Source organism: Salvelinus sp. IW2-2015, linkage group LG11, assembly GCF_002910315.2.
Source record: "Salvelinus sp. IW2-2015 linkage group LG11, ASM291031v2, whole genome shotgun sequence".
NCBI lineage: Eukaryota > Metazoa > Chordata > Actinopteri > Salmoniformes > Salmonidae > Salvelinus > Salvelinus sp. IW2-2015.
In genome coordinates, this window is record NC_036851.1 from 13,996,568 (window position 1) to 14,011,192 (window position 14,625).

Consider the following 14,625-nt stretch of genomic DNA (forward strand, 5'->3'; position numbering starts at 1 on the left):
CTCTCCTTTAAGTATTGTTTTGCAGCACATAAACAGTACAGGGAGCAATTAAGATGCGGCTCGTAAGCACCACTTGGGGGACCAATCAGCAAAACCATGAGAGAGAAGAGCTGAACAGGGGAGGGACAGGGGTATGCTATGGTACCCAGAGAAACACACAACCACAGCCCAGGAGCCTGTCAAACAGGTAGATATTACACATTTCTATGCAACAATGTCTAACTAGTTTAGAAACCTTACTTAAGTGTACAGTCCCCATAAGGGTTACGTTATAGTAAGAAGAAACCATTTTCTTTTGATCAAAAAGACCTTTTACAGGTTTGATCGTGTTAATTTGAGGGACAGACTGTCTTGTGTACAGTATCTTGCCATACACATCTCGGTACAGTGGAGCAACTTTATAGGATCCCCTTCCTCCATCTACTTTGCCCAATCCAGTACGTACTGTACTTGCTTGCACAGTCGAAAAGAGCATGAGTTTAGTGTATTAATATCTTGAACTACTGTATGAATCATTTTCAACTACTTGGCACTGACGAAACAAAATACCTCTGATGAGGCCAATGGTTTGAATACTTGTTTAAAAGAGTCACTCACAGAGGCAAGCAAGTAAAGGGTTTCTGTGTGAAAAAACAGATTTGCACCATGTAGAGGGGATACGATCAGCGTATTAAGGATGTGCAACAAGGTGTGCATTACTGTCAAGAAAATGATCATAGATATAATATAAAAGCACAATTGTGTCTAAATAAATATGACCAATTTATTGGAAGAGTACAGTACGAAACTTAACAAAATAATCTCCAATCTGACATAATGGTAAACCAGTGACGTAATCACCCTGACCTAATCTCTCGATGTTATTCTATTCTCCCTGTGGAGATCATTCACAGTAGGTGCCTATTCCCAAGAGTGATCCAAGAGTGGAACAAAGAAAGTATCTCCCTCTCTGTGTGATCCAAGGGTGGAACAAAGAAAGTATCTCCCTCTCTCTACCACAGACTTTGCCCACCCTCTATGACTAAGTTATGCCCTGTCATGTAGTCGGAGGCGTCAGATGCCAAGTAGACCACTGCAGCTTGCAGGTCTGTCACTAGAGCCAGTCGTCCAGCAGGGATATCTGACAGCCAGCGCTGCACCAGAGGCCTCAGACTCTCTGAGTGGATGAGAGGGGTGTCAACAATCCCCCTGAAATGAGAGAGGGGGAGACAAGGATGGAGGGAGAAAAAAAAATCAACAAGAGGAATCAGAGACATCAGACTTCAGAGCCAGGAGTGACAGCGGCATCGTGTTTCAGAGCCACCACTTTGGTGACAAAAATAAACCCAATTATCCTCAGAGAAAGGGCACGACGCAGCATCTCTGATGGTATTTACAGTGGGACTCGTGCCGTTTAATGACTGGCACGTCGCAGGAAGCGCCACCGGGTACGATGGGACCCTGGGTGTAATTTGCCTTCAGGAGCCTGTAGATAAGCACTTTCTCTGCGTCTTGCTCACAATCTCGCTTTGATTCCTGCCTGATATGTGCTTGAGCTGGTTTGATTCTCAGGCAGAGTGCTTGAGTGGCATTTAAAGGAAACAGGTGTGTTGGTACTGTAGGCATTTCCTCGTCTGATTTCCTCCTCTGAGACATAGGTACTTTCAAGTCTAGACGATGCCTCTTCCAGTCTAATGTCAGCATTAGTGTATCATGACCAATGATGTTCTCTCCACCTAATTAAATATATAACTTGGATAAACATGTCAACACATCTGTGTCTAATGTGAGACGACTTCAGGCTTTTCACACAATCAATATGACAGTAGCTAAAAGCTTCACGGTCGACTCATCTTTAGCTAACATGTTAGGCCTACAGTATTCCAGGCTGTGCCTTGATACAAATTCCAACATTTGGATAAATTAGCGCCTCCAAGGAGCATATGACACCATAGTTAACATATTCCACCTCAATTATATTTCTCTTCAGCACCCTGTTATCTGGAACCTTTCCTGGCAATCAGAGGTGCTGTTTTCCCTCAACCAATTTTGTAGATAATGCAGCTTATCACCGGTGCGGCTAAAGTTGCCAATGAAATCAGGCTGCAGTCAACCTCGCACTCGCTAATTGTGTCCCTTTTTTATGCATATTTACTGACTGTCACTTCAAAGAAATCAGCGGCCCATTGAGACAGCCAGTTAGCAGGGGGAAAGAATTGCTTCTTTGCAAATTAAAATGAGCAAACAAGCTGGCAATAAATAAAGCAAAGCGGCGACTGGCGCATGAACGGGCGCTTTGTTCTGGGGCTGTGACGGGGCCCGCACGCCGAGCCGAGTCACTGGACGGATTTGCTCAGGGATGGCTGTGGCTAAGGGATGCGCCACCGAACACACAGGCAGAACTCTTTCTCAGTTCTCGTCTTCCCGCCGCACGGCTTCACAGACAAACATACACAAACAACATGCTATTGTTGTGGAGCCACTTGTAGTGATGATGCTAATTTGATTCCCTAATTGAATATAACAATTAGAGCAAGTGTTTGGTTGATTCATCCCTCAAGACATCATCCAATTAAGCTTGAGCACATTGTTTGAGGACTTAAATTGGAGCCTCATTCTCAAATGGAGCTATTCCAGTGGAGAAAAACACTCAATCACTGCTCAGCACAGTTCTGTAATGATGTGATATACTGCACTTGGCAGCTCAATAAAAAAACAATACATGGACTTTTTGTATGTGTACATTCTTAATCCAAGTGAGGATTGAAATCTTCTCCTTTTTATCTGTGCGTATAAGTGATGTGTAAACTGTTTTGGCATGGGGATACAGTACCTGACATTGATACTATACTGTAGGTCTATTCTGTTTATAACAAACATGGGAGACAAACGCTTACGGCGAGATGCAGTTGACTCGGTCCCCTCTGTCTATCCACTCTGTGCCAAGTGTCTGTGTCAGTTTGAGCACTCCTGCCTTTGAGGTGTTGTAGGCAAGCTGCTTCTGTGGATGGGGCACTGCAGAGGAGGGGGACAGGCAAAAGAACAAAGATACCACTGTCAACCCATGTGAACATGTCACCTGTTTTATCTCTGACCATGTAAGTTGCACTCAATGTCTAAAAACCAAACCTTACCCCTTTAACAACCATGAAACACATTCAATACACACTTTCTCCGAGAGTACCCCTGTGTGTAATTCATTTGGAGCGTTGCTTCATTTCAATCATAACTCAGCTCCCTGCTTTCATACTGGATGCTACATGAAAACACCTCCATTAGCTGCTGGGGACCCCGTGGATGAAGCCATGTCAAATTAATTGCTTGTAATGTCCGGTTCTGCACCGTGTTCAGCAACAAAGGCAACACACCATTTGTTTGCCTTGACCATCACAGATGCTGCACACTGCATGGGATGCTGGGACAGCGGCTCATTTTCCTCTGGTTGATTAATCATCACAAGGAAGCCTCCAAGTTACATACAACTTTAGTAGTTAACCTCGTCGCCCCGTGATCTCACTGCCAAATTGCTTCGGTCGGGACTGAGATGATAAATATGACACAGGTGCAGAGAGGCAGGGGCCGGTCCTGGGGAGACAGACTGGACTGGAGCTTCTGTTTAGAAAGTAAAATAGCTGATGTGAGAGGAGGATGCTTCCATGATGGAGTGAGGAGGCTGAGGAGGAGGTGCAGGCCCCTTGGTAGGGCCCCAGCCCAGGAGGAGAGGAAGAGCACGTGAGGAGGAGCAGAGCCCAGGGCTTACACCCAGATTGAAGGTGAAAGCCGATTTATCAGGACAGGAAACACAGCTAAAAAAGCCTAACAGTGCTAATCCTCACTGAAGACCTGATGATACGGCTCCAAAATATCATTCAAAACAGGCCTTCATCCTTCAAATACACCTGCATTGATGTTTTCCGTCTTTAAGAGCAGTAATCCTTAGAGAGGTAGAAAAAGAGGCAGAAGGAGAGCACTCTCTAAAACCCTCTAACATTCACCCTGCTACTTATTGCCCATTCTAAGTGGGGGAAAACAAGCCCTTTCATCAGGCAGGCCTACACAGACTCAAGTCCTCAGGACAGAAAGATTGGCTCTTATTAAAGAAAGGATACCTTGTTCTTATGTACGTTAACATGCTGATGGCAACTGCAGGTATATCTAGGGCTGTTGCGGTAACCGTATTACCGCCACACCGGCGGTCACAAGTCATGATGGCAGTCAAATTCCACGTGACCGTTTAGTCACGGTAACTAGGCTTCTCCAAGCTCTGATGCTCCTGCTGGACATTAGTATCCTACCAAACTTGCTAACTGCCTGGTATTCAGCACTCTATTGTCCCTCTAATCACTCTGACAATGCAAATGTCAAATAAATGCAAATGTATTCGAAAATCTAATCAAACACTTCATGAGAGCCCATGAGCTCAGGTTGCGCAACATTTCTATAGGCTATGCAATTGTGTGAGAAAACAGGAGTCATGGCCTTTACTAAAAAGAGGATCCCATCAGCTTTCTATAGGCTAAGCCTACTATATGTATTTCTCAACATTCCTTATATTAAGCACATTGCTTATATTTACAACAGGAGTATAGCCTACCGGGTTGGCATGAAAATGAACCACGGGAAAAGCGTTCTCCATTCGCTATTCGCTAAGTGCCTACTGTAGATTTTAAAAAATTCTGCTGCCCCTGTTTCGATACAGGTGTATGATAATGGTCCATTCTAAATCAAAACAAATTTCACCCATATATTATTTAGTATATGTAAAGACAAGATTAAATCAAGAATAGTCTGATGGGTGACAATATTAGCCTATCACTTGTGAATGATATATTATAACTTGTGAATTCTGCTTTTTTTTCGTGACTTTTTCGAATCATAGTCGCACACATCATGTAGCCTAGCCCCTAGGACCTATATGTTTTAATAAGGTTTATATCACAACTAAAGTGGCCAAATAATTTCTTAATATTAAGCACATTAATCCATTTTACAAGGGGTGTAGAACCTAACTAGCATACATAAGCAGCGCATTTCAAGTTTGGTGAAGATAATTTGCACCATCATTTTTTTAACCTTTATAAGAAAAGCATTACATGCAAAATTGCATTTGTGGTAACTTTTGATAATGGTGTTTTCCCGCTAATGGAACATGCACGCTTATAGCCTACTGCCATGTGCGCATCGCTGAGCTTATAATGTGAAGAAATAGCCTAATAGTTTATCAACATTTTAAGCTAAACATTCTGATCTGTTGCGTCAGCCCCATTGCATACAAAAGGTTTTTGATACTAGTGGTTGTATTCATTTGAGATCTATCGCATCTCACAGCTGTCCCAGACTCTGTTTGGAATATGTATTTCTCGCACAGAATAGAATAGGTCGACTTCTGTACTATGGGGGATAGTATATTGACATAGGCTAGTGCTTTTGCTGTTCATTAAGCCTACTCATCTTGTTGGCTGACGAAAAGTAAATGTGGACAGTTCTTCCAATATCTTCAATGTGGATGTCGGAATTGGATAAGGACGCGCGCAGTTGTGTCCCCGGTGTCTGTCTTCACTTGTAGCCTATGAGAAAGACCCGATCATGTGATGGAGAGCCATGTGTGTGAGAGCACTTAGGTCAAAACAAATCAAATCAAATGTTATTGGTCACATACACATGGTTAGCAGATGTTATTATGAGTGTAGCGAAATGTTTGTGCTTTTAGTTCCGACAGTGCAGCAATATCTAACATGTAATCTAACAATTCCACAACAACTACCTAATACACACAAATCTAAGTAAAGGAAAGGGCACAATGGACACTGGCCGCAAAAGGCATGTCTTTTTTTAGGGTGCATTACGGCCACACAAAGGAGATGCTGCCGTGAAATTCGAGACATTATCAAGTGCTTGTCAAATTGTGAATGAGTGACTGATGAAGTGTGTACAGACTGTGCAAAAAAACAAAGCAGAGCTCATGCCTTTCAAGCAACTTTTTTCTAATCATCACTAGAGTCGCATCATGCAGCCTTAAAATGTATTAAAAATCAAAACATATAGCCCAACGTTTGTAGAACAACTAAAGTTACATTAATAACTCTAAATTAAGCATATAGGAATACTTATTTCTTTGTTAACCGCTCAACACAGTATGTGCGCACTCCCTCAAATCATTTGGAGAAAATATATTTGCCATTTTATTCAGCTTTGTTCAATTGTATTCTTTTTACTATAAAATAATGCCATGGAATTCTAAGCAAATCTTGTCTGCTAAAGGAACTAGTGTTGCCCACAGCCATTTGGCATAGGCAGATCAGGACATAACATAACGATTTCTTCATTGTCACGCCCTGACCTTAGAGAGCCTTATTTATTCTCTATGTTTGGCTAGGTCAGGGTGTGACTCGGGTGGGAAAATCTATGTTTTCTATTTCTTTGTTGTTTTGCCGAGTGTGGTTCCCAATCAGAGGCAGCTGTCTATCGTTGTCTCTGATTGGGGATCATATTTAAGTTGTCATTTTCCGTTTGGGTTTTGTGGGGTGTTGTTTTCTGTTTAGGTTGTTTCCCTGACAGAACTGTGCGCTTTCGTTTTTCTCCTTTTGTCATTTTGTTTGAGTGTTTTTTGTGAACATTAAATCATGAACACTTTCCACGCTGCACTTTGGTCTCATTCCGACGACGAACGTTACATTCATATCATGCTTCTTTATACCTGTCTAAAATAAGTAGTGGATTTATTGTGAAGGAGAAGGCTATATTACATGGATTTATTAGACTTTTTTAAATGTAGATGTTTTAAATGTAGATGTTCCAAAGGTCTGCATCAGTGGCTTGTAGGCTAGGTGTGGAAGCCAGGAGATGCTAAATGTGTTTATGTTAATTAACGGTCAATTACCATGAGACCGAAAGTTATTTGCTTGACAATCACTGGCTGATGAAATTACGTGACCGCCACAGCCCTAGGTATATTCATTTGAATGACAGTGCCGCTGCCATGACTCCCTCTATTCTGCTCAGTCAGGTCAAACACTGTACATCCTCTTCCCAATACAGTCAACCAGCATGAAGAATATGACCATATATATTGGAATATATATTGTTAGCATGTATAAATACACTATATATACAAAATGATGTGGACACCCCTTCAAATTTAGTGGATTTGGCTATTTCAGCCACACACGTTGCTGACAGGTGTATAAAATCGAGCACACAGCCATGCAATCTCCATAGGGAAATATAAAATGGCCTCAGTGACTTTCAACGTGGCACCGTCATAGTATGCCACCTTTCCAACAAGTCAGTTTGTCAAATTTCTGCCCTGCTAAAGCTGCCCCGGTCAACTGTAAGTGCTGTTATTGTGAAGTGGAAATGTCTAAGAGCAACAACGGCTTAGTCGCAAAGTGGTAGGCCACACCAGCTCACAGGACGGGACCGCCAAGTGCTGTTCGCGTAGCGCGTAAAAATTGTCTGTCCTCAGTTGCAACACTCATTACTGAGTTCCAAACTGCCTCTGGAAGCAACGTCAGCACAAGAACTGTTCATCGGGAGCTTCATGACATTAGTTTCCATGGCCAAGCAGCCGCACACAAGCCCAAGATCACCATGCGCAATACCAAGCTTTGGCTGGAGTGGTGTAAAGCTCGCCACCATTGGACTCTGTTTAAGCATGACAATGCCCTCATGCACAAAACGATGTACATACAGAAATAGTTTGTCGAGATCGGTGTGGAAGAACTTGACTGGCCTGCACAGAGCCCTGACCTCAACCTCCATTGAATACCTTTGGGATGAATTGGAACGCCGACTGCGAGCCAAACATCAGTGCCTGACCTCGACCTCACTAATGCTCTTGTGGCATAATGGAAGCAAGTCCCCACAGAAATGTTCCAACATCGAGTGGAAAGCCTTCCCAGAAGAGTGGTGGCTGTTATAACAGCAAAGGGGGGACCAACTCCATATTAATGCTCATGATTTTTGATTTTGGAATGAGATGTTCGACGAGCAGGTGTCCACATATTTTTGGTAATGTAGTGTACATTTAATGCTCCTCCTCCTGTGTGTCCAACCATCATTCTCTTGAGATGGGAGGGGGGGAAAACACATTTTATTCAGCAGATGGACAAAAAGCTGTCATTGTGCATTTTAATTGGACATTCACGGCTGCTTTTTGGTACCCTACTTGGCTAGAACAAGTCCCATCTGATTATGCATTATGACAATATTATAACAGATGTCCAGACCAATAAAGTAAATTCCTTCAGGACTGCTGGTAATGTGAGTAATTGATCACTTTTTTTATGCCGGCCTCTATTTACCAGCATGGTCCTGTTTTACAGATTGCCCCTGTAGTTGGTACTGAGGCCCATATGGTACAGGAGTTTATTGGCGATTTGACTATACTGCTGATGAAGTGCTGCTGTTCCTCTGGAGGAACCTGTAGGAGGATTTCAACTGGGCTGTGAATAACTCAGATTTCACAATGCACTCAGTAAAATCTGAAAGCATCTTCCGCTGCTTAAACACGGCCCTTGGCACAGGCAGGCAGGGTTGTTGCACAGGAACACCCTTTACATGTTGGACCTCAGGTTGCCTTTCTTCCACATCCTCCCCACAGCTCAGGAGACGGATGTTTATTATGATGCAAAACTGCCTTTATGAGCAGCAATCACAACTGTGCGTTTGCAGCGGGAGAATAATGGGGGGTGGATAAATCACTATAGCATTGGCCTGAATAAACAGTTATACGATGAAGATTAGCAGTAGTAGCAATTATACTGTTAGACATAGATTGCATTTGAGAAATGGGTCACCAAGTTCTCCTCCTCTAATGTCACTTCAAGCTCACTAAAAGACATTGACATGGAAATATTATAGAAGCCCAGTCAAGTCTGTTTGCAACGGTACAGAAACAAACTGTATACAATTATGTTCTGGTGCAAAACAGCGCTGTGATGTGTATTACATGTACTTCTCAGTGCAGGAGACATCAATGCAGCAACAAAGCTCATCTCATTATTCTTCACTTGACTCACCATTCTTCACTTGGCTCACCATTCTTCACTTGGCTCACAATACATGGAGATGAAAGGAAGACAAATATACAGGATAGATAGAATCATTACTCACCTATTAGACTGGCCATGGATGCTGTGTTAATAATCTTCCCATATCCTTGCTTCAGCATCACATAACCTGCAGCCTGAGGCAAGAATTCAGGGGGAATGGACGCATATTAGGAACATTCTTCACACTTTTAGTATTGACACCCTATTGCTGCATTTCCATTGAAGATTTACCCCCAGTGTTTTACCCAAAAGGCTCAGACTTTTCTCTTTCCATCTTTGCAGGCCGGCACACGTGTCTCACTGGACCATGGCTCTGACGGGAACGGATCTAACTTAAAGGCAAGGCCCTTGGTACTTTTCAGCTGGCATTTACATAACAAGGGCTAACTGTGAACTTTGACACCTTCTCACAAAGCAACAGTCTTGAATGATGCAGAGGTTGTTGATTCTGCTCGCCACAAATCTTTTGTGGCCGACCATAAGTCTTAAGTCTTTAGAGCGACAGGTAGACTAGCGGTTAGAGTGTTGGGCTACCTGTTGCTACCTACCCGAGCCGACAAGGTGAAACATCTGTCGATGTGCCCTTCAGCAAGTAAATTAACCCTCATTTACTCCAGCTGAACCTGTAAAACAACACATTTGACTGCACCTATCCGGTGTATGTGACAATAAAACGCAATTTTTGTAAGTCCATTTTTTTTGTGTCACAGTCCTGATAGAATCACAATATCACTAGAGCTGACATTAACATAAAACATTAGCGGCCCACTAGTGTGGGGGTAAGTCACAATGGAAAAGCACCATTAGTGTACACTTTTCATTATTATTCATACTTACTCAAAGACCCTAACTCAAACTCTCCTATATATTTCATGTGTAAAACAGGCCAAACATTCCCCCCAAGACAGTTAGACATGTAAGCTGAACTGAAATGCAAACGACATTTTTCTATGACACAGTTATGACCCTCTGAGTGATGGAATAGATCAAACAGGCCTACAGTAGTATACAGTAGAGGAGTTAAACACCTGACAGGACATGAAAGTCTTCCTCAAGTTGACATCAAAGGTTTGGTCCCACTCTTCCTGACTGGTGTCTTCACTGGCTGAGTTCATGTGTATCCCTGCATTGTTGCATGCTATTTGGATCTCTCCCCATTTGGACACAATGCTGTCAATCATCCTCTCAACATTCACGGATTTGCTGATGTCAGCAGTAATCGCAATGCAATTGATCCCTGTATTAAAAAGTAGTGGCTGTTTAAAATGTGACAATAGGCAACATGTCTAGACTAAGGATTTACAAAGGTAACCGGGATCCCGGGACTGTCCCGGGAAAACAATCTCCACATTTCAGCTCAAAAAATTATGACAAGACACAGGAAATTACAACATTTTCCCCAAATGTTGCACTAATGCAAATCCACAAAATGCACAACATGCGCAGCAGTAGATTAGCAAAAAAATTATAGCATATTATCCAAACAGGTTGTCGCATGGAAGCCTTTAGCCTAGTGTATTTACTTCACACAAAGTCAACATAACTTCAAAGCACACGCATAATGGACAGTGTCGGACTTCACACGTGACCTGAAAAAAGTTAATAAACCCTACAGGAAACCCCTTTAGTTAACCTATAAAATAACATGTCTCTTTGAGCTGTCATTGCGACTCTTCAGACAGTCCCAAATTTGACAGGCCTGTGCACAATTCACTACATAGGCATCTCTGTCACAGACATGAAGTCTGTTAAGAATTCAGAGGCATGAGGGAAAATTCTATCATTTTCTCCTGTCCTAGAGCCTAGGCTATTTTTCTATCCAGTTCCAATCTCACAGGAATCTCGCATGAAAATTCCTAACTTTATTCTGTAATCCATAGGTATCATTATCAAAACACGTCTCTCGCCTATGTATGTCAAAATCCTGGTATGACATTTCCCCCGCTTCTCTGCGCTGTCTCGTACTTGCTGCCCATATGAGAGCTTCGGTAGAGAATGTGTGATCAACAAACTGTATGAGAGTAGACACAGATATTATTAAAACAGAGTTGGTCCCCGTTAAATACCTTGATATTTAAACTATTTCCACTTTTCATCTCCCCGTTATTCATGAGCTAATCTGCTATCTGTATAATCATCAACTTGATCTTGCCAAATATAGGAGATATTCTGTCATTAGTTCAAGGAGGTTATCTAGCAAGCTTATTAGCAACTTTGGTCATTTGACTTTAGTTTGACTAACGTTACAAAGTTTGTATGATTCGACAAAGCTATATTTGGGGTGCAATCTGTGTGTCCTGAGTGCGCTCTGTGTGGAGATAGTCTACTGCTGAAATGTGCTGAATTAATTGAGGAACATGATAAATAAGAATTTATGAAAGGCCTGTTTCGCAATTCACAAAAATGTCACTGGCGATGAAAGATAGTTACTTTATCACTACGAAATATACATTTTATTTGCTCTGAAATCGTTACATAGTGGCCCAGCCAAGCCAACAAGATGGCACAGCACCTCTCTTATTTTGGGAGAACCCTGCCATATTGACCATATCTTGGTTTTAAACACTTTAAATGGGCACTTATTTGTTTCCCTGGGAAAATATTAATCAAATCAAAGTTTATTTGTCACGTGCGCCGAATACAATGCTTGCTTACAGGCTCTAACCAATAGTGCAAAAAAGGTATTAGGTGAACAATAGGTAAGTAAAGAAATAAAACAACAGTAAAAAGACAGGCTACATACAGTAGCGAGGCTATAAAAGTAGCGAGGCTACATACAGACACCGGTTAGTCAGGCTGATTGAGGTAGTATGTACATTTAGATATGGTTAGTGACTATGCATATATGAATCCCTAGTCTAGACTGATAATATTGAAAACATTTATATAATTCTTTGTCTCCATATGTAAAATATGGTGCACATTAAAGTTTATTTGACATATAATATAGTCAGTTGGCCCTGGAATTTTACAATATACAGTATTTCCTCTACTTGTCCGTGACAGTAGACCACCATCTGCTGGCAAATACATGGAAGTGTAATATGAAATGCCAACATTGTAACATACAATCATAGTGTTGTGTTCAATTGACAAGCCCTTACCTTTCAGTGTGAGCTCCTCAGCCACGCCCTCAGCATTCCCTTGGTCCAGGTCCACGACAGCCACCTTGGCTCCAGCCTCTCCCAGAGCATGTGCATGCGCCCTGCCTATACCCTGGCCTGCCCCTGTCACATAGGCCACCCTGCCGTCCAGACGCATCCGGTCCAGGATCGACCTCCCGTTCACACCACGGTATATCGCATCGTATGTTACCTTGCTCTGAGACACAGGTTGTGAGTAGTAAACGATCAGGGAAAAAGTCTGTATGAGCTGTTAAGTACTGTAAAGGCACCATTTGACTTATGGTAGTAGTAACCACCGTTGCCAATGAACAATGGTAGTACCAATGCTAAAAGTAAACTTGGACAAAAAATTAACTAAATGTGGTTCTGTGAATGTGTCTTACATTACCCGTGTACCTGCACATGCTGGTGCCATGGGTACTCTGCAGATGATGATGATCCCATCTCTGAGAGGAAGAATGACCTTGAAAACCAAACGCATCTTCATTAACACAAGAGAAAATACCCTGTAATAATCAGGCACTACAAGCCATGTCTCTCCATTGACCTGCTCCATCACTTGTGACAAACTGGTTAAAATCTCGAAGCGCCAGTCCGTTTTCATCAGAGGTGTCCTTTAGGTAGACCTTAGCCTTGAACAGAGAGTTATCCACACATATCACACCACTCAGCCGTAGTAGGTTGTGGTCCAGGATGAACTTGTAGTAGTTGATGTAGTTGTTCTTATCTGCGTCGACGAAGACCATGTCAAACTGCTTGGCTGCTGCAGCCAATTCCTTTAAAAGAGACAATATTATCAGAGCACTGAACCATTCACTGTCATTGAGCTAAATGTACGGATACAGTGTATTTTCATTTACCCCTACCAGTCACTCAAATAACAGGGGTAATGGTTATGTTATATAGCATAGCCTACTTACTACACTCATCATACGTATTACACTTTTAATATAAATAGTTATGTTTCCATAAGTGACTTGGTTTGCATTGTATATCCACATAACTTCATAACCTGGTTATTAAACAAGCAGATCAACATGTGAAATCACTGCAGGCTAATACAACATGCTTTAACTAGTCACCTTCAAGGTATCCATGGCAGAACAAATCTTTACTGTTATCTTCCTGCCATGTGGAGACTTGTCAAATATGGGCTGAGCAAATTCTTTTAGATATGGCTCGAGCTCACAGGCAACCAGTGAACCATCCTCGGGCAGTCCTTCAGCCATTGACAGAGCCCCATAGCCTGTGAACATGCCTATCTCAAGGATGGTCTTGGCTTTACTCATGTGGACCAGCATTTTCAGAGTCTGGCCTGCCAATTATACATAATGAAAGACAAATATTTAGCACATTTAAATATGTATCTCTCTAACCATGCATCCACTCCACTCTACCCAATGCAGGTAATAAAGACAGCTCACCTTCCACATGCCCTGTGATGTGACGCACTCTTTTGGAAGCCGAAAATGAAATCTTTCTCCCAGTTGTGTTCCATCGTTGTGTTCCAAGAGGTTCAGTAAGACATGTGCATGAGAAACCATGCATGTGCACTGTGTTTGTGGGACAGACACAGGAAATACTCACTGATACAGTTCAGCAAGAGGTGCACTTTCCTGGCTGCTCATTTTCTCCAGGTAGCCGTCTAGACCACACGCTATGTCCAGGGCCTTCTGTAGGTTGACCCTCAGCTCCTCTGGAATGTTGGCATTGCCATCTGCTATCTCCTTGGCTTTGGTTAAGAAATCCACCATGAATTCCATCAGGGTGTCAGAGACTGCAGAGAATACAAGACAAACAAACTGTGCACAAGCCTATACGGCATAGGCCTAATGAGTACTGTAGACCATTATACTAATACAAAATTAGAGACAGGGGGGCAAAACAATAAGGTGATGATTAAGGTGAAGGAGTGATTCTAATGATAAAAACGTGTTATAATCTGACAATTCAGACTACTCTGTGTCATAACAGAACTACACCACTAGGTGGACACAGAGCTCTACCAAAGACTGATGAGACCTGGAAGGAGGACCAATAAATTACCGCAACAGGTTGGGTTATAACTTTTGCGTATTTGTAGCCTATTTACTTGAATTCAAATCAATATTATAATGTTTAATTTTTAAAAGCAAATATAACCCAGTGAGTACCGTCCGACACCCACATCCATGGACGTTGAAAAGATATTGAAATTTGGTCCGTCCTCCCTGGTTTCTATTTCAACGTCCACAGATGTCGTTTTTTCCCCCTTCTATAATTGGTTCAGATTTGGTCCAGTCCAGACCGGTCTTGATTTCAACATCCACAGACATCTGGTCCGGACTTGACTTGATCTGAACATAGACGTTTATGATTGGTTCAGATTTGGTCCAGTCCGGACCAAATCTGAGCCAATCATAGATTTCTATGTTTCACAAGTTTGGAAAGTACAGTAATGTAGAGTATAGTTCAGTACAATACAGTAG

General features: G+C 42.2%; 1 pseudogene; it reads right to left on the minus strand.

Moving 5' to 3' along the window:
• Window positions 1-959: 959 nt before the first annotated feature.
• LOC111970565 (uncharacterized) lies at window positions 960-14,326 on the minus strand (annotated as a pseudogene).
• Window positions 14,327-14,625: the final 299 nt, after the last annotated feature.